Here is a 17,965-nt window from a genome sequence, read left to right on the forward strand (position 1 = left end):
GAGGCACTGCCCACAGGGAGGAGGGGCACCGCCCAGAGGCCAGACTGTATGCCCAGGGGCCTGTCCCCCACTCACCCCATGAATGACCTGGCAAGGCATGTCCTACCCTGGGCCTCAGTTTCCCAATCTGTAATGGCAGAGGTTCCGCAGGGCCAGCCTCCAGTTCTGAGTGGACCTGGCAGACGGCTGCGGGTCTCGCCTCCTGGAAGGCCCAGGGGACCCCCTATAAAAGCCGAGTCACACCCCAGGGTCAGCTTCCCTGTCTCTGGGGCTCTCCGCCTGCCAGGAGGCTGTTGACCCGAACGTTCTGCGGCCAGAGGGTTGGGGCTGAAACCCCCAGAGCTGCCTCCAGGAGCCTGGACGAGGGGACACCAGGGAACATCCCTCTGATATTTACTGTAAAAACGGTTTTATTACTGTTGTTTTCTCTTATTATTATAACATTAACCGAGCTCCATGGGAACGAAGATAAACATCGTGGTGTTTTAGGAGCAGATCATCTAAACTCCTGGTTTATTGGCGAGGAAAGTGAGCCACAGAGAGGGACAGGCTTTGCCAAATTCACCCAGGGAGGCCGTGACCTGGTCCAGGGTCCTAGCTCCAGGTCAGCTCCCCGTAGCAGGCACAATGTGCCAGGACGGCCCCGGCACAGGTGTTATGTGGATCGTGTCTGAACATTCAGAGCCCTGGGCCCAACTCCAGACCCAGAGAATCAGACTCCAGGGGAGGGGCCTGGGAATATGCATGTAGACAAGTGCCCAGGTGGCCTGTGCCTGTTGTGTCTCTATCTTAAAGTGTTGTCCTGAAAGTCCCACTGGAGCTGCTGAGAGGACCTGGGAGGCCAGTATCCCTGAGGAGGGAAGAAAGTGGGTACCAGAGCTAAGGGCGCCAACCTCAAGCAGATGCCCAGTGCTGAGATAGCAGATGGCTCCCTGAGAACACCGGTCTACTGTTAAGAGAGAAGACTGGCTAAAATTGGTTTGGCTCAGTGGATAGAGCGTTGGCCTGCGGACTGAAAGGTCCCAGGTTCGATTCCAGTCAAGGGCATGTACCTTGGTTGCAGGCACATCCCCAGTAGGGGGTGTGCAGGAGGCAGCTGATTGATGATTCTCTCTCATCAATGTTTCTAACTCTCTATCCCTCTCTCTTCCTCTCTGTAAAAAAATCAATAAAATAAAATTGAGAGAAATAAAATAAAAAAGAGAGAAGACTGGCATAGCTAGTGTTGCATTCCATCCCCAAAGCACCCCTTGCAGGAAGGTGGGCTTCTTCCCACTTTTCAGATGAGAAAACTGAGGGCATCAGAGATGAAGTCACGTGTCCAGACGGGCCCAGATGATAGATGGCAGAGCAGGGATTTGAACCCCAAACTATCTGTCCCTAAAACCCTTGCTTCAACCACATGTCACCTGCATCCTTTGCCACACTGAAATTCACACAAGTGAGCCTGTGGTGAGAGCTCTCAGCAGTGGGGGTGTGCAAGCAGCAGGCCCGAGGTGACCCTGACCAGCCCTCCTGGCACTGTGACTGAGGACGGGGCTGGGCTGGCTAGAGGATGCAAGGGTGTTCTCTGTGTTTCCTCCACACACAGAGAGAAATGTTCCAGATTGTTTACTGGTTCCAGTTCATCACAGACCTCCTGGCTCCGTCCATGGCCACCCCGGAGCTGTGGGCCAGGAGATGGCTGGGCGCCTCGGCTGGGAGGGCAGGGGTTCCAGGGGCTGGCTCCCCAGGCAGCTATGGGGCCTGGGAGGTGGGTGGGGAAAGGAGCTGTGGTGGGGAGTCTGGGTGGGGGTGGGGCTGAGAGCTCACCAGGCCACCCAGTGAGAGCTGTCACATGTTCATTAGCCTGTCCCACTGGAGCATGGGCCAGATGGACCGGGCACCAGGAGAGCGTTCTCGGAAGGCTATGAAGCAGAGATGCTCCCACAGGCTCCAAAAGAGGTCCCTGAAGATGCCTCGGGAAGCAGCGGAGGGTCCCAAACAGCTGGGAGGCAAGATGTGCTGCTTCCCGAACCAGAACTGAGGAAGGGCGTGAAGCACTTACAAGGGAAAGACAGATGTGAGGGGAAGCTGCCACAGACCCCAGAAACCAAAGGGGCTGAGAGTGGGGTGGGGGGCGCACCTGCAGTCCTCATAACCCAGGGCTCTAGAGTAAGGTGACCAGACGTCCCGATTTTTAACAATTTGTTCCATGTTTTAAAATGCCGCGGGACTCGGGACAAATTGTTAAAAATCGGGACTGTCCCATCAAAAGCGGCACGTCTGGTCACCTTAGGGTTCTCTGAGGCGCAGTTTGCCCAACAGTCACAATGAATTGACCCCTGTGAGGCCACCCTGAGGTCACTGCCCCCTACCTATGCCTGCACTGCCCATAAGCCAGAACCAAAACTCTGACAAGTAGACCTGATGCCTGGGGAGTGAGGGCGGAGAGGGCAAAGCGTGCCACGCAGCGCATGGCACCTTCTCACAGAGCCTGTGCATGGCCTCAGAGTCCTTCCTAACACGGTCCATCCAGCACATTAAGAACTGGCACACCGAAGAAAGCCTTCCATCTGTGGAGGAGGCTGAGGGCGCATGGCTGGGTGCCTGCTGGCTTCCCGCTGCCACTCAGCACCAGCGTGTCAGGCCCTGTGCTGAGGGCACGGCTCGGAGCTTGCCTGAGCCTTCAGGAGGCTTACAGCCTATCAGGGAGATTGCAGGCTGCCAGCCTGGGGATGGAGACAAGAAAAGGCTGAAGGAGGGGATGGCTGTGTCCACTGGGCCAGCTCAGCGCACACAAGCTCTGCAGCCCCCATAGGTGGGCAGGAGGCAGCCCCTTGGAGGGTTAGAGTCCCAACCCTGCCTGTGGCCAGGGAGCCACACAAGCCCAGCACCGGCGCCTTCAGTGACTTCCCGCCACCCTGCCTGAGCGGAGCGGCAAATGGGTCTGACTGTGGACAGAGAGGCAGCCAGGTGCAGCAGAGGAGCAAAGGGGACAATCGGCTCTGGGGCTGGCCTGGCTCCTGGGAGAGCCCTTCAGGCTGGCAGGGGCAGGCCAGGCGCGGCAGACAATCCTGCCTGCCCCCAGCAGCCGCCACCCTGCGGGGAACCTCTGGGGTCTCGGGGACACCCTCTGGGCACCTCTGTAGTTCAGATGGCATCGGGATGTTGTGAGGGGGTCTGGAGCCAGGGAGGCCCTCCCTTCATGGGAGGGAGGAGCTGGCACCCCCCCTACCCCCCCCCCCCCCCTCCGAGCTTCTGCATCCCAGGCTGTGTGCTTGCTGTGAGGCAGCGGGAAATGCCCAGGGGTGGGAATGAGCCCACCTTGTTCAGGGCTGTGTGGCTATTCGGTGGAGAAGCCTGGAGCCTGGAACCCACTGTGGGGGAAGGAAGGAACCTTGAGATCGTCTTCCCTCTGTTCCTATCGAGCTTTGGTTGCTTGGGCTCTAGCTACAGTCCTGCTTGCCTCGATTTACCTTTATGACCAGCATGTCTCCATTCCTTATTTTTTTAAAAAATACATTTTTATTGACTTCAGAGAGGAAGGGGGAGGGAGACAAAGATAGAAACATCAATGATGTGAGAGAATCATCGATCGGCTGCCTTCTGCAGGCCCCCCACTGAGGAACAAGCCCACAACCCGGGCATGTGCCCTGACTTGGGAATCGAACCGTGACCTCCTGGTTCATAGGTCGACGCTCAACCACTGAGCCACGCCGGCAGGGCCATTCCTTATTTTGGACTGCGGGACAGAAGCGGCCTGGCCTACAAAGAGCGTACTTGCTCTGCAAACTCTCCTCTGCAAGACTGCCTCCCCAGCCTCAGGTTCCCTGCCTGCAGAGAAGACTGGGCCCCTCCCAGGCTGTGTGGTCCAGGAGAGCAGCCAGGATCCATACGGGACTGAGCCCAGCGTCTGCACTGTGGTGCATATGTTAAACACACACCAGTTCCAGTGACTTGGGAGGAAGAAAGAATGTAAAATAGCCAGTATTATCATTCCAATACATAATACATCGTTCGAGATGGCGCAGCAGTCTGAGGAGCACTGTGAAGGGCGTGAAGGGCAGGGTTTGGGGTTTAGGAGACTAGGGGAGGAATCAACCAGGGCCTGACAGGTGGAGTCTGAGAGGCCCCAAGCTGACGGGACATGTCTGACCTTGAGAGGAGGCATGGCTTGAGGAGGCTCAAGTTGTAGGTGGGTGTGGGTGGTGGGTTGGGCGGTAGGCGAGGTGGTGGGTGACAAGAGTGGAGGACCTCTGAGGCAGAGGAAGTTTAAGAGCAAAAGTGATAAAAGTGGGTGTTGGGAGCACGACAGACGGTAGTGTGATCTGGCCGTGAAAGGAGGCTGGGCCCGATGGTGGGGCTTCGAATGCCAGGCTGTCGGTGGGTACACAGCAGGCACCCCAGAGAGACTGTGACCCAGGGAGCTCCCCAACAGCCTGCAGGGGAGGGGAGGGTGTGTGGCGCCAGGGCCCACGGCCCCGCTCGCAGATCAGACCTCAGGCCAGTGGCCTCCAGGAGCCCACCCACGGCTCCCTGTCCCCGGGGAGGACAGTTGGTTTATTCATGAGCATATGCCCGCCCTCACAGGCAGCAGCTTCTGGACACCTCACTTCTAATTATAGTGGGGATTCCACTGGTGCTGGAGGGAACCGGTTTGAAGCGGCCCCGCAGGCTCCCTGCTCTAGCCCACGGCGGTGGCCCTGGCCCAGGACAGCGCAGCGCGACTACCGAGCAGATTCTCTGCACCCGGGACCAGGCTCCATCCTGAGCGGTCGGCGGCGGGTCCATGGGGTGGGATGGTACCCCCTCAGCAGTTGGCCACACATGGTTCACAGCCTCCAAGCAGCTGGAAGTGTAGGGCACCGCCTCAAACACCTCCATAGAGCTGGAGGACAGAGCTGTGTGTGGGCCAGAGCTGGGTAAACAAGGCGAAGGTGGCAGGCTGGGCGCCCAGGGGTCTCAGTTCTGCCTAGCCCAGGTGATGACAGAGCAGAGGTGCTGCCTGTACGCCGGGCAGGGAGTGACTCTGAGGGAAAGGAGATCCAGACTCAGGAAGACAATCCAGAAGGGGTGTGAGGGGTCTCAGGCGTGAAAGGACAGGAGAGCAGCTGAGCTAAGAGGTGGCAGTGGGGCTGGCTGTGAGGAGGGAGGCGGGAAGGAGAGAGGTGTCTGCACAGAATGAAACAAACAGAAAGAGACAGAGTCCATGACAGACAAACCACACACACACACACACACACACACACACACACCACCCCTGAGCAGGGGTTGGAGGCCAAGGAGAGAAGTAAAGACGCAATTAGCACCAAGTGTGCTAGGCTGCTCAGAGGGCTCCCCAAATAGTCGGTCTGCTTTGCCAGGGGCACTGGGCCCACCCCAACACTTCAGACCAGGTGCTCCGGGCTTGGGCGTCCGGAGCAGGAGGCATGGACCTCCAAGAGCTGTCTCCTCCCATGACCTCCAGGAGCTGCCAGGAGAGCCAGCAGGGGGCGAGAGGTCAGTGTACTTGACCTGGGCATGCTTCCCTTCGGGATCCCTCAGGTCCCTTGGCCCACCACAGTCCACTCTGCATGGTCAGCGGGGTGATGGGAACCCATTGGCCAGTCTGAATGTGAGGTCTGAGGCACCAGGTTCTCCACAGGAGCTGCACAGGGGGCAGGGGTGGCTGTCACACAGGGGTGGGCACACTCTCACATATTCACACACATCCTCACACTCACTCATGGCGCACACCAGCACACACACACCCCTGCACACCCTCCTCTCTGAGGAAATGGGCACAAAGCATCTGAGTCCTGCACGGGAAACCCGTTCTCAGCTGCCTGCTCTAGCCTTAGGGAAGGGGCTCCCTCGGCCAGTCCAGCCTCCCAGTGTCCGCCCCAGAGAACCCCATGGGTTGCCCAGACTCAGGAATGCTCTGAGCTCTTCAAATCTGCTGCTCTAGTGCCTTGTGCAGCCCCGGCCTGTTTGCATACACTTTAATGACGAGGAACTCACCAACTACCCAGAAAGCAGCTTTCAAAAAAGTCCAGGCAGCTCAGACACTTGGGAAGTTAAACCAGAGGATGTGAGGGAGACAGCATGGCTGCCACCGAGGGGCGTGAGCTGCTGGCCAGACTGTCCTTTCATCATTAGTTTGGAAAGTGACAGGGTTGGCCCATCACCTTGGCTGTCACTCCGAATTATAATAGATCTAGAGAAAAGATGTCCTCCATCCATCTGAGGATAGCTAAGAGGACTCAAGATAACCTTCCATTCCGTTAATGAAGTACAAATTGTGCCAGGCACTAGGATGTGGTAGTGAGCACGTATAATCATTAAATATTCCGTTCTGGTCTGTCACCGACCTTTCACCCATTTTACAGGTGGCAATGCTGAGTCCAGGAAAGGCAGCGATGTGCTCAGGTCACACAGGAGCCGGTGGTCCTGGGCACAGCCTCTTGGGTGCTGCTGCAGGCAGCCCACTTGCCAGGCCCGGGAGAAAAGGGAGAAGCTGCCCGCCTGCCATTCCTGTCCCCAGCATTTCTAGGACACGGAGGTATTGATTACCACCTGGCCCTTTTCTTTTTCCACCAAGGCTTTCTGTGTCTCCTTTTTTTTTTAAGAATACACTCCAAGCCGCTCCTATGATTAATTACCAGCTGCCTAATGCTCCACCACTGGCAATTTCTGGAAAGGGAATGAATTACCTTGAGAAACATCCGAAAAGAGAACCCACCGTGAAGGAGAATTTCAAAGGTTACCTCACAATTAGCAGAGGGTTCCCACGGCCTTATTGAGCTGCCAGCAGGCCCTCGGGGAGGGCAGGCTGCCAGCCTTCAGGGCCACCCTCTGGCTCTGAGGTCAGCCGGGCTTGCAGGCCTGGGCAAAGGCTGCAAGGCAGGAACGGAGGTGGCTTTCTGAGCGCCTACAGTCAGTCTGCCTCGTGGCTCTGCCCCCACCTCTGAGCATCATGTGATGCTTCATTCCAAGGGACCACGGTTCAAATCCCCGCTCCACCACTAGCTCCATGGGCTTCCTAACCACTTTGGGCCTCTGGCGAGGGAGGCACTAAACACACCTCCTCAGGGGAACTGGGGGGAGAAACACACATTTAAGGCACAGAGTGCCTGGTACACATACAATCTCACCAGCCATAACATTTAAAATACACCAGGCTCCTAAGCCTGCTCACACCAGCTCTCTCAGCAGCGTTGGGATAATTTATCTTCATTTTCAGAAGTGACTGTCCTAGAAGGAAAAGGACTAACCCAAGGTCACACAGTTGACAGCAGGAAGAAAGGCTGAGCACTGCTTTCTGGTGTGGGAGCTGGAGTGAAGCAAGGAGAACCCCCGGGGCCCGCGGGGCCCAACCTCTCAGCACCTGGGAGCAGTGAGGCCCGGGGAGAGAAGCTGAGGGAGCAGTGAGGATCGAGGAGAGAAGCTGAGGGCAGCAGGGAGACGAACTGGCAAGGCCTCATGGCAGGACGCAGACTCCCACTCCCCACGCTGGGCACCAGAACCTCGGGACAAAGGGCCCTGGCCCACCTGAGCATCTTAGTGAGGCTTCCCATCGCTGGGTCAGGAGCTACAGAGAGGGGTCACACAGGTGGCCCTTGAGCACAAGGCCAAGTGCGATCAACTCAGAAATGCCACTTGGTGATAAAGCATGCTGGTGTCCAGGCCCAAGGCCTGTAAGCTCTCTGAGGGGCTCAGACCCTCCTCGGCTGGAGGACCAGTCTGTGTCCATTCTGGCACTCGTTGGTCCGCAGAGAGAAACTGAGGCACGCGGGAAGAAGCAGGGCCCCAGCATCCTTGAGGAACATGCTGGCAGCCCCTGAGCATTTACTGGAGGTAGGTGGCCTGTACCCCCGCCCCCAGGGGAGGCAGGAGCTGCGATCCCCATCCTTCTTTCACAGACAGGTAAACTGAGGCACAGAGAAACTGCACAACCTCCTGGTGGACAAGTGGCAGAGCTGGGATTTGAGGCAGGCACTCCGTCCCCAGCACCCAGAGACGTGCGAACGCTCATGTGCCCACCTCGGTGTATTTGGGGGAGAGGAGGGTGGGCAGCCACAGCACCCAGGCCAGCAACAGGCCTCCACTCACCCAGGCCTCTTCCTGCATGAGGCCCACATGACACAGAGTGGTACAGATGGCTGGGGACACCAAGCTGCCCCTCTCCTGGGCACATCCCACCACCCCTGCTCTCGCAGCCTCTTAGGGTCTGACAAGGTCTCAGCAGCGTGGCTGTACCCAATTCCACTTGTGGCCCCAGTGAACGGCTCCGTGTGCTGGGACACCCCTGTCCCTTCCCCAAGCATCCGGCCAAGCCCAGCTGCACACCTACCTCAGCGACCCAAGAATCACCAGCGTGTCACGTTCTGGTCGGTCAGCAATTCGCGGCGCTTCCGCCTCACTCCATCTCCATCCTGCAGCAACGAGAAGGCTGGTCAGCGGGTCCACGCCTGGCCCAGCAGGAACTGAGCACGCTGCCACCCCCCACCACCCTCCACCCACCCCCTGAAACCTTTACTGCCGGCAAAACTGAACCATCCCACGCCACAGACAGGGCATCTGAAGGACCGAGAGGAAAAGGGATACCAGGACGCCACGGGCCCCTGGCACCCATCTGCCAGCTACCAGCTCTGCATTGTGAACATGCTCCTGACCTCCCTGCGTTTCAGTCTCCTCACCCGCCAAATGGGATCGAGATACCGCAGATATCCTGACCCCGGGGATCCGAGAGGATCTAGGACATATGGCGACACAGCACTTGGCATTCATCTCATTCATTCACTCACTCAAGAAGTATTTAACACACCAGCGCTGTGAGCAGGATGGTGGGTCCTGTCCTCGTAAGATTCTGAGGATGAGCAAATACGTAAATAGAAGTGGTGTCTGCAGGAAAGAATGAATCCAGGGCTGTGCAGCACAGACTCAGGGCTCAGGGGCCCGCTCCGGGGAAGGGAAGTGAAGGATGAGCCTGAGAAGGCAGGCCCAGACGCATGGAGCAGCATTTCTTGCCGAGCGAACAGCGCATGTGGAGACTCCGAGATGGGTTCATCCTCTTAGGAAGTGGGCAGCTTTGCGCAACCTCCTTAAACCTCTCTGTGCCTCAGCTTCCTCGTTTGCGCAAAGGGTGTGGGGGTGATGGGAGACCTCCTCGGAGCTATAGACCGTACGAGGCTCACCACTGCGGACACGCAGGCAGCTGTCCAGGCCCGGCAGCTGAAGCATGAGTTACGGTACTCGACAGCGGCTGGCTCGGGGCTCTGTGGTGCGCTGGGTCTGAGCCCCGAGCCCTCAGAGCTGTCATCCGCACCCCAGCACGGAAGGATGTCTCTCTGGCAGCCCCCACTCAGCACCGTGGGAACACACATGGCCTTTGGGTTCACTGACTCCTGCTCCCCATTTCACAGAGGAGAAGCCTGAGGCCTGGAGAGGGGCAGCGACTGCCCCCCTCCCACTGTCATGGAGCAAGTCAGTGGGTGGGGCAGAAGTGGAATCAACCCCTGGCTCGGGCCTTTCCCAAAGGCGAGCTGGCCCGAGGACCCGCTGACAGAGAGGAAATCGTTATTTTGGCAGCAGAGACAGACGCCCGAGCCGGAAAGTGCTCGCTCACTCCGTGGGCATCGTCCAGGCCTCAGGGAATGACGCCTGCCGTCCTGCCTCCGAGTGACCCGGCTCTCGGTGCACATGTGCCCCGCGCTGTCCCCAGCGCCAGTTCTTTGGTGTGGGCTCGGGCAAAGGGACAAACACACCTGGCCAAGGTCACATAGTGAGAGCGCCACACAGGGGCACAGGGATAAGAGCTCGGGCGCCGGTGGGGGACTGACCCCCTTGCTCCCGGGCCTGCATGGACCCCCCACCTGGGGAGACAGAGGAGCGGGACGCTCGCCTTGAGGTATATAGCGGCTCTGCCTGGGATGCTTCTCTGACCATCGGTGAAAAACGGTGAGGCAGACACTGAGCTGGCATCCCCCAGTGACACTCAGGCCCAGAGAGGCCCCCTAAGTTCCTAAGGTCGCAAGGGGCTAGAAAGTGATAGAACAGAGCTACGACATGAGAAAGGTGGTTTGTCCCTACTCATACTCTGCCCATGACCAGGTGACGAGCAGGGAGCCCACAAGGGTCCTGCTCAGAACCAGGGCTGGGCACGCAGGCTTCCCTGCCACTGTGCGGTCACCCCCTCCCACTGCATGCCCATCAAGTGGGGGCTCAGACTATGAACAGTGGCAATATCGTCCATCCCCATGCTTGTCCATCCCCACCTGGTGTGGGCTTGGCCATCTGGTGAGACCAAGGATAGACAGTGGGACGAACCGGTGTCCTGCTCACAGCCTGACCAACCACAGGCAGAAACATGTGAGTCCCTGCAGGGGGTGTTCTCTGCTCAAAAAGCACGGGAGCCACGGAGTGGGTGTAGCCTGAGCCTCAGGGCTTAGCAGGGGTCTTCAAACTACGGCCCGCGGGCCACATGCGGCCCGCAAAGGAGTCTGATCCGGCCTGCCAGGTTTTTTGGGCAGTGAGCGCAGCCGAGGTGTTACAGTAGGAATTAGTAGTTCATATAGTCCGGCCCTCCAACTCTCTGAGGGACCGTGATCTGGCCTCCACTTTAAAAGTTTGAGGACCCCTGCGGGAGTGGGGCGCAACCAGGCTCCCTTTGGGATGGTGCCCCCACCCTCCCCCCACCCCTGCACAGAGACTCTTTGGGCTCCTCACTCTGGGGGTGGGTGGAGGGGTGAGGCCCTAGTGACTGTGAGGGCAGGAAAGGGCAGCACGCAGACGGCATACCGAACCGTGGTCTCACTCGCTGCATGCCAGCAGCTCCCAGGGCAGGGCAAGGCAGTAACAGTGCCCACCCTGCAGTCAGCTGGGGCCTGGATCATGGCAGATTCACTTGAATTGGAGACTGTCCCAGGACCCAGATCGTTCTCCCAACTACACCCACCCTTCCATCCCCTCCGGCTCCTGGATCCCCTGAGAAGAGCAGGGTGTGGGCTTAGGAGAGGCACCAAGCCAGGCTGGCTGTGGCTGTGGCTGTGGCTGTGGCTGTGGCTGTGGCTGAGGCTGAGGCTGAGGCTGTAGCTGTGGCCGTGGCTGGGGCTGGGGCTGACCCAGAGCGATGCAGGCTGGTCCCAGACCCCTGCAGGACAGAGGTGCCTGTGCCTCAGGGTGTCCAGGCCATGGGGCACCATGAAGGCTTGTTCTTGTGGCTCTAGCCTGCAGCTAAGTGTCCAGTTTTTGTCTACAGCTGCCACGGGGTGGGAGCCCACATTCTGGGCTGGAGCCCTGGCCCTGTCTTCAGCGGGGAGGTTAAGGGAAAAGATGGGTGGAGCTGGGTTTGATTCCCTGGTTGCCCTTTATTTCTCGGTGATCTTGAGCAAGTTTTGGGCATTTCTGAGCCTCCATCTTTGCTCTAAACAAGGATTAATTGCTCCTCCAGCCACTTACCCACCAAGAGAGGCTCCAGGCTGCCCCGTAGGTACCTGGGGGAGGGGGTGGGATTGCCCCAGTGTGGTCTGTACAGCAGGGGGTACACTGATGGCATCTGTCAGTCAAAGTTCAGGCCTCCTGTCACCTGCTGCTAAGTGACACATATGTGGCTGTGAGAGCTTCATGGTGAGACATTGGGTGAGTAGATATGGGTGCCATGGAGTAAGGGGCAGGTCAGTGAATGGTGACTATTAAAGTTAAGGGGAGGGGCAACTGCTCAAGTGACCATCTGTGGGCCAGAAACCTGATCAGGTGAGCACCCAAATCAGCCTTACCCTGCTGCTCCAGTGGCTGATCTGCCCCGAACCAGCTCTGGCCATTCTGACCTGCCTCGCCTCGCTGGACCACAGCTGTCTCTATGCCCATTTTACAGATGGCCAAGCAGCTGCTGGTCAGGGCTCTGCCTCTGGCCCCGCACAGGAGGGGTGGCCTCTGACCCAGCTCCCAGGCTCTCTGGGTGACAGGGGCTCCTGAACCTGCGACCCACCGGGGGGGGCCTCCCCTTGCGTGACCCTGGAGCAGGGCCCGTCCTTCCCTGGCGGCCAGTGCTGGCTCCGGGAGCAAGGCAAATATTTACCCCGATGGTTATCCAGACGTGCCGGCCGCCCCGCCTCCTGCATTCCTGGAATACATGTTCCCTGACCACACCACGCTAGGGGGGTGGGGGAGGCACCCAGACAGCCGTGGGTCAGCGCCAGGCCGAGGAGTGCCCTGGGCCTGGTGGGAGCCAGTGTGGTGCAGTGGGGAAGGGGCTACATGGATGCCACCTCTGGGCCTCCTTTAGGCTGCTCCTCACACATCCTGCTTCTCTCTCTCTCTCTCTGTCTCTCTCTCTCTCTCTGTCTCTCTCTCTCTCTCTGTCTCTCTCTCTCTGTCTCTCTCTCTCTGTCTCTCTCTCTCTCTCTCTCTCACACACACACACACACACACACACACACACACGCGCACACAAACACACATGCCCATGCCCATGGAGGGAGCCACGCAGCCTGTCACACACACGGCACTCTCCAGCTTGCCAGGGCTCTTCCTCCTCAGCCCCAGCAGCTCCCGTGGCCTCACTCCACCTCGGCACAGCCCTGTCCTCAGGGAGCTGTAGTGCCCACTTCACAGATGAAGACACTGCCCAGCAAAGGCCAGAGGTCACGGAGCTGCAAGTGGGAGGACACCCGCTGCCTCACCCCAAACTTTCCACAGTGGGGTGGCACCACCAGAACCCTGCCCATCCTTCCGTGCCCAAAGCACCACTTCCTCCAGGCTGCTTCCCGGTAGGCCCCATCCCAAGTGCCTTTTCCCTTTTCTGAACTCCCAGAATACTTGATGGGTTCCTTTCACTCTCCTTGCATAATCAAAACTGGGGGCCTGGTCACCTCTCCTGCTGGGAGAGTCAGTCACACCCTCTGCAGGCAGAGCAAAGCGGGGATTGTGTGGCCCCGAATGCTCGGGGAAACCCAAGTCTTTCCACGAAAGAGCAGGAGTGGCTGCGGGCAGCCTCGGGAGCAGGTAAGAAAGGCCCAGTGAGCTGGCTGTTCGGGGTGGAGGGCCTCCCGGGCAGGGCTGCCTGGGAACCAGGAGGTGCCCTTGGTCAATCCTCCTCTCTGTCTTCTCTTCCTCTGAGATGATTTCGAGCTGCCCTGATAGCCTGCCCACTCCCAGGCCCCAGGACGCCCAGTGTGCTGGCCCCTGCCAGCTGCCCTGGGCTTCCCACCTGCCTCACTCCTCTGCCCTCTTAGGAGAGGCAGACCAGCAGGGTTCCGCCAACCTGCTGCGGACGCCTGGAGCGCCAGTCTGTGCTGGCCCCTCAGGGCCGCCTCCAGGGCCGCCAGAGCTTCAGTGGACAGAGGCAAACAGGGGCCAGCCCCTGGCACCAGGGGGACCCAGAGAGCGAGTGCTGGGGAAGGGGAGGGGCTCTTAGAACTGTCCGCTCACCCACCTACCATCTCTGAGACTTGGTTTCCTTATTTTGAAAACAGGGGCTATAAACCAACTTTTAGAGCAGTGTTTCCCAAACTTTTGACATATGTGAACCCCTTCTATAATTTTTGTAATGCTGAGTACCCCTCGTACTCATGAGAACGTAGAATTAGGTGCAGCTAAGCACGGTGCAGTGCATATCCCCACCAAACTCCGGTGCAACGCGTGCCCCCACCAAACTCTTCCCATACCCCTGGGGGTACGCGTACCACACTTTGGGAAACACTGTTCTAGAGGGCTGTTTCTTTATTTGTTCATTCCATCGATCCATCCATCCATCCATCCCTCCTCCATTTCCTTCTTTCAACAACTAATGACAGTGCGGACTAGCTGCCAGAAGAGGAAAAGGAGGAGAAGGAAAACTGGGGATGGCTGGGTGTGGAGAATGAAGGCAGGGCCAAAGGCCAAGCGGTACACTTGCCCAGCCTGTGTGCTTCCCACGGGTGCTGTTGGTGCATTGTCTAGGGCAAAGTGGGTGAGACCCAAAAGAAGGGCAATTCTAGGACAAAGTGCTGGAAGGCGTGCCTCACTCAGCCTGACAGCAAAACCCCCGGGGGGTCAGGGGCATCATCCCCTTGGGCAGAGTCTCTCACCCAGGAGGGCACCCCTCCTAGGCAAAGGCCCAGAGGCCTGGCAGGAGAAAGGCTCCGGGCTGAAGGATTATAGGTGGCACCAGTGAGCAGGGAACACTGCATTCACAGGGCAGGGGCACCAGCTTCCCTGGGCACAGGCAGACACATCCCCGGAGTCCCTCCAGGGCCTCACCCTGCCCAATCCTGATCTAATGTGTCTTCAAGGCCACATTGGAGTGGCACCTGCTCCAGAGACCCTGCTGGGCCCACAAGTCCTCATTTACTCAGGGGGCATCGCCCAGGCCCAAGGAGCACCCAGCCTGCCTCTCTGGTGCTCCGGCTCATGGTGCACACTCGCCTGCCTTGCCCCCACTCAGCCCCTTGGTGTTGGGCCTGTACCAAGGGGCAAAGGACACCAGAGAGAGGAAGGATCCTACCCAAGCTCACAGAGCGATCAGGCCCCAGTCAGAGACCGGCTCTCCTTTGCTGCAAATCTGCATCCCATTTTCACCCAGAAGCCTCCCGGCTGCTCTAGTCCACCCCTCCTCCCAACCAGAAGCTTGGGCTCTGGCTTCTGGGCCACTCACACCAGAGGAGGAGGAAAGGGTCTCTTCTACCCTCAAGTCATCAAATGAACAATTTCTTCTCTAATCAAGGGCCAGGACTCCCCACAGACAGATGGTGCATAGTGTGGCTTCAGGTTCTTATACTCCAGGGTTCGGGTTCAGCTCTGTCTCTTACTGAGGTGTGCAATGTTGGGCAATAAACTTAGCTTCTCTGGGCCTCAGTTTCCTCATCTGTAAAATGGGATAACAAGAATCACTACACTCACAGAATTAGAAGGACATAATATTATTCCCATACTGCAACTTGCACAGCCACTGCTCAGTAAAGAAGAACTGTCATTATCGCTGGCTTAGGTTGGCTGCCAAGTGCAGACTTGGGGTTGACCCGTGTGGAGACACTGGACCCCTTATCACAGACATGGAGAAAGGCCCAGGGCTCTGGAGCCAACTCAGGAGCAGTCCCAGGGGATCTGCTTCCGGGAGACAGGCTTCCCGAGGGTCATCTGCTTCCACAGAAAGGCCGGGGCACTGAGCACCCTCCAGGTGCAAGCTCTGTGCCAGGTGCTCCCTTCCACACCCTGCATCTCGTCGGGCCCCATGGGTGGGCAGGGCCTCCCCCTTGTCCAGGGTCAGGGTCTTGCCTAGCTGGAGTTGGCCAAACCAGTGCCCTCTGGCACCCAGCTGGGCATTTGCCCCTCCCAATGACAATGGCCAAAACCGAATTTTTTGTTTGCAGCCCCGTGAGGAGCTCTGTCCCTCACCTCTGTCCACTCTGCTTATGGTGGCCTGGCACCTGGCCTGCACTGCCCATGTGAAGGCTGCCCTGGAGAAACCTCCTGGGTCGCCCCAGTTCCCAATTCCCAATCCCCTGCAGCTTTAACGGGGCCTGGCAGAGGCTGTCCAGAGTCCTTGGAGGGCCCGAGTCAAAGCTGCCACCTTACAGAGGGGACGTGAGTCTGCGGAAGTCAGGGATAGGCCCAGGGCAGCCTGGTGTTGGGGGCTGGACTGTCCCTCCAGGCCTGTGTCCTCATCTGGGGCCACGCTGGCTGGAGGATTAGCTGAGCTGAGGTCACACCCTTGACTGGCACAGGGCTGGGCAGCACCCTCGTCCTCAGCTCCGTGGGGCAGCATAGACCCGGCCCTGTGCTCCTGCCACTCGAGGAGGCAGGCGGGACCATGGAGAGGCTGAAGGGCACAGGCGCTCCCCATGGCCCATGCAAACCGCCTATCACCAAGTGTCCCAATGACCCCATTCCCGGGCCACGGTCGGTCTCCTGGCGTCCACCCTCTCCAAACAGGCATCCCTCTGGGATTCTGGCCACACGTGGGCCAGGCCAGTCTGCAGCGATGGCCAGGGGCCTGGCTTACAGACGCTGGACAAAGGAAGGTCCTGTTCTTGCTAGCGGGAAGTGGTGGGTCTGAGCGCAGCACTAAGCCACCCAGGCCTGAACAAGATCCTGGTTCTGCCGCTTGCCAGCCATGTGGCCTTAGCCAAGTCTCTGAGCCTCCCCTGCCTCAGTTTACTCCGTGGTGCAGCGGGGAGAGAGAAGGTCTAACTGGGTCAAGTGCGGGGCCAACCCCTGGCCCGGGAGGAGCCAGGTCCCGGGGGCTCTTCCTGCCTCTAGGAAAGCCAGCTCTCCCCCAGGGGCAGCCCCGTGCCGGCTGCAGGGGAGCCGCTGGGAAGGCCGGGGACTGTAGGTGATAATCCTCATACTGCACTCTGCCACCTGTCCAAGGTGCGCCGCCATGTAGTCACCCAGGGAAGCTCAACTAGCCCCCTGGATCCTGCACGCACAGAGGACGGCTCCAGTCCTGACCTGGGCCCTCACCCTCCCTGACCAGGGCAAGCTCCCTCCCCCGGAAGCCTCCCTCACTCTGTCTGCAGGGTGGAAGGAATAATGCCTGCTTAATCTCGGGGTTGCTGAAAGGACTCTAGCAGACGGAGGACGTGGCCCAACCCGGCGACGGGCTTCCCAGGAGGTTCCCTGTTCTGTTCCGCACACTGCCGGCCTTGGCTGCTCTTACCTTCCCAGCAGCCCCAGGGCCCAGCCCAGTCAGAGGTGACCCAGGGCTCCCACCAGGAGGCACCAGGGACCCCCAGGTGCTTCCCAGCCAAGCCTGCAGGACCAGCAGAGGGTGCCCCTTTCTTCTCCCTTCTCAGGTTTTCCTCTGCCTTCTCTCAGAAAGAGGGACTCCCTCAGCCCGGGAACTCAGTGAGATTCTCGGGGGACCTCCCCTCACACCTGTCCATCACTCCCGGGGACTGTCAGCCTGTTTGCTAGTCCCATGATGGACTTTGGCCTGTTGCCCCCAGCCCCCAGCACAGGGCTTGCAGGAATGAGCCGCCAGAACGTTTGCTGGGTGAGCGAATGAGCAGTGGTGGGAAGTGTGGTGTGAAACAGATGCAGATCAGAGAACACAGAGGTTAACACTTGCACGGTGCTTACCACGTCCGTATCAGGTCCGGCTCTACAGACACTGTTTACATAGCAAACCCACTTAGTCTCCGCAGCAGTTCTAAAAAAGTCATGCCATTCCCATGTCACAGAGGCTGTGAGACAGAAGTCACCTGCGCAGTGTTAGAAAGTGGTGGAGCTGAGTGAGTGCCGGCCCTGGGCTCCAGGATCCACACGCTGTCCAGTGTGTCCTGGAGAGCAGACCCTCAGAGGCTGCAGACAGAGGTTTCCCCCAGGGCTGCAGGCCCCGCCTCCAAGATCTGATTTCATTGGTCTGGGTGGGCTGTCTTTCTAAGCTGCTCTGGCTCCCATGTTGCAGGGGCTGAGAACCCCTGGCCAGCCCCACCCTCACTCTGCCATGGAGAAACTTACTCTACAATGGAGAAACAAGAGGGAGGGGACACGCCCAAGGCCTCCCTGCACGTGGGGGAGGGGGAGCCTGCGATCTGAAGCTCAGACCCTGACTTCTCCATCGTGGGCTTTCAGCTCACAGCCTCAGTGCACCCTCCCTGCCGCCAGCCGCCCGCAGTGCCAATGTGGGTGGGAGAGCCGAGGCAGACAGGCGCAGGGGAGCTAGAACAGCATGCAGCCAGATGACACACAGGCCCAGCCATTCCTGACTCACAGCCACCCATCCTGTGACCCCACCCACCGCCAATGTCCCCACCCTGCCTTCCACCCCGCAGCCCACTGCAGCCACCAGTCACCTCCCATTTCGGACCAGAAAGCCACAGAGGGAGGAAGAAGCAGTGGGGCCCCACCCAGGGCTGGGTGGGAAACTCAGACTATCCCGAGCTGGGGGCGGGGGAGGACAACTCTGGGACACGCAGAGGAAGCGGCCCCAGTGCTGACCCCTGCCCCTCCCTGCAGGACCGCATTCTCCCAGCCTGCGCCAGCTCCTGCCCTGTGGACCTCGGGACTACAGGAGGAAAGC

At 59.1% G+C, this 17,965-nt stretch overlaps 1 protein-coding gene across 4 annotated transcripts in view; it reads right to left on the reverse strand.

Annotated features, from left to right (window-relative positions):
- Window positions 1-17,965, reverse strand: part of ZMIZ1 (zinc finger MIZ-type containing 1) — a 212,546-nt gene that overhangs the window by 120,727 nt on the left and 73,854 nt on the right. For all 4 annotated transcript variants that reach the window (XM_084904660.1, XM_084904658.1, XM_084904659.1 and 1 more), the window contains one exon: window positions 8,315-8,396. The gene's annotated coding sequence lies outside the window, so the exon portion shown is untranslated. The remainder of the gene's footprint in view (window positions 1-8,314; window positions 8,397-17,965) is intronic.

This window comes from Pipistrellus hanaki (assembly GCF_964339955.1).
Source record: "Pipistrellus hanaki genome assembly, chromosome: 14".
Lineage (NCBI taxonomy): Eukaryota > Metazoa > Chordata > Mammalia > Chiroptera > Vespertilionidae > Pipistrellus > Pipistrellus hanaki.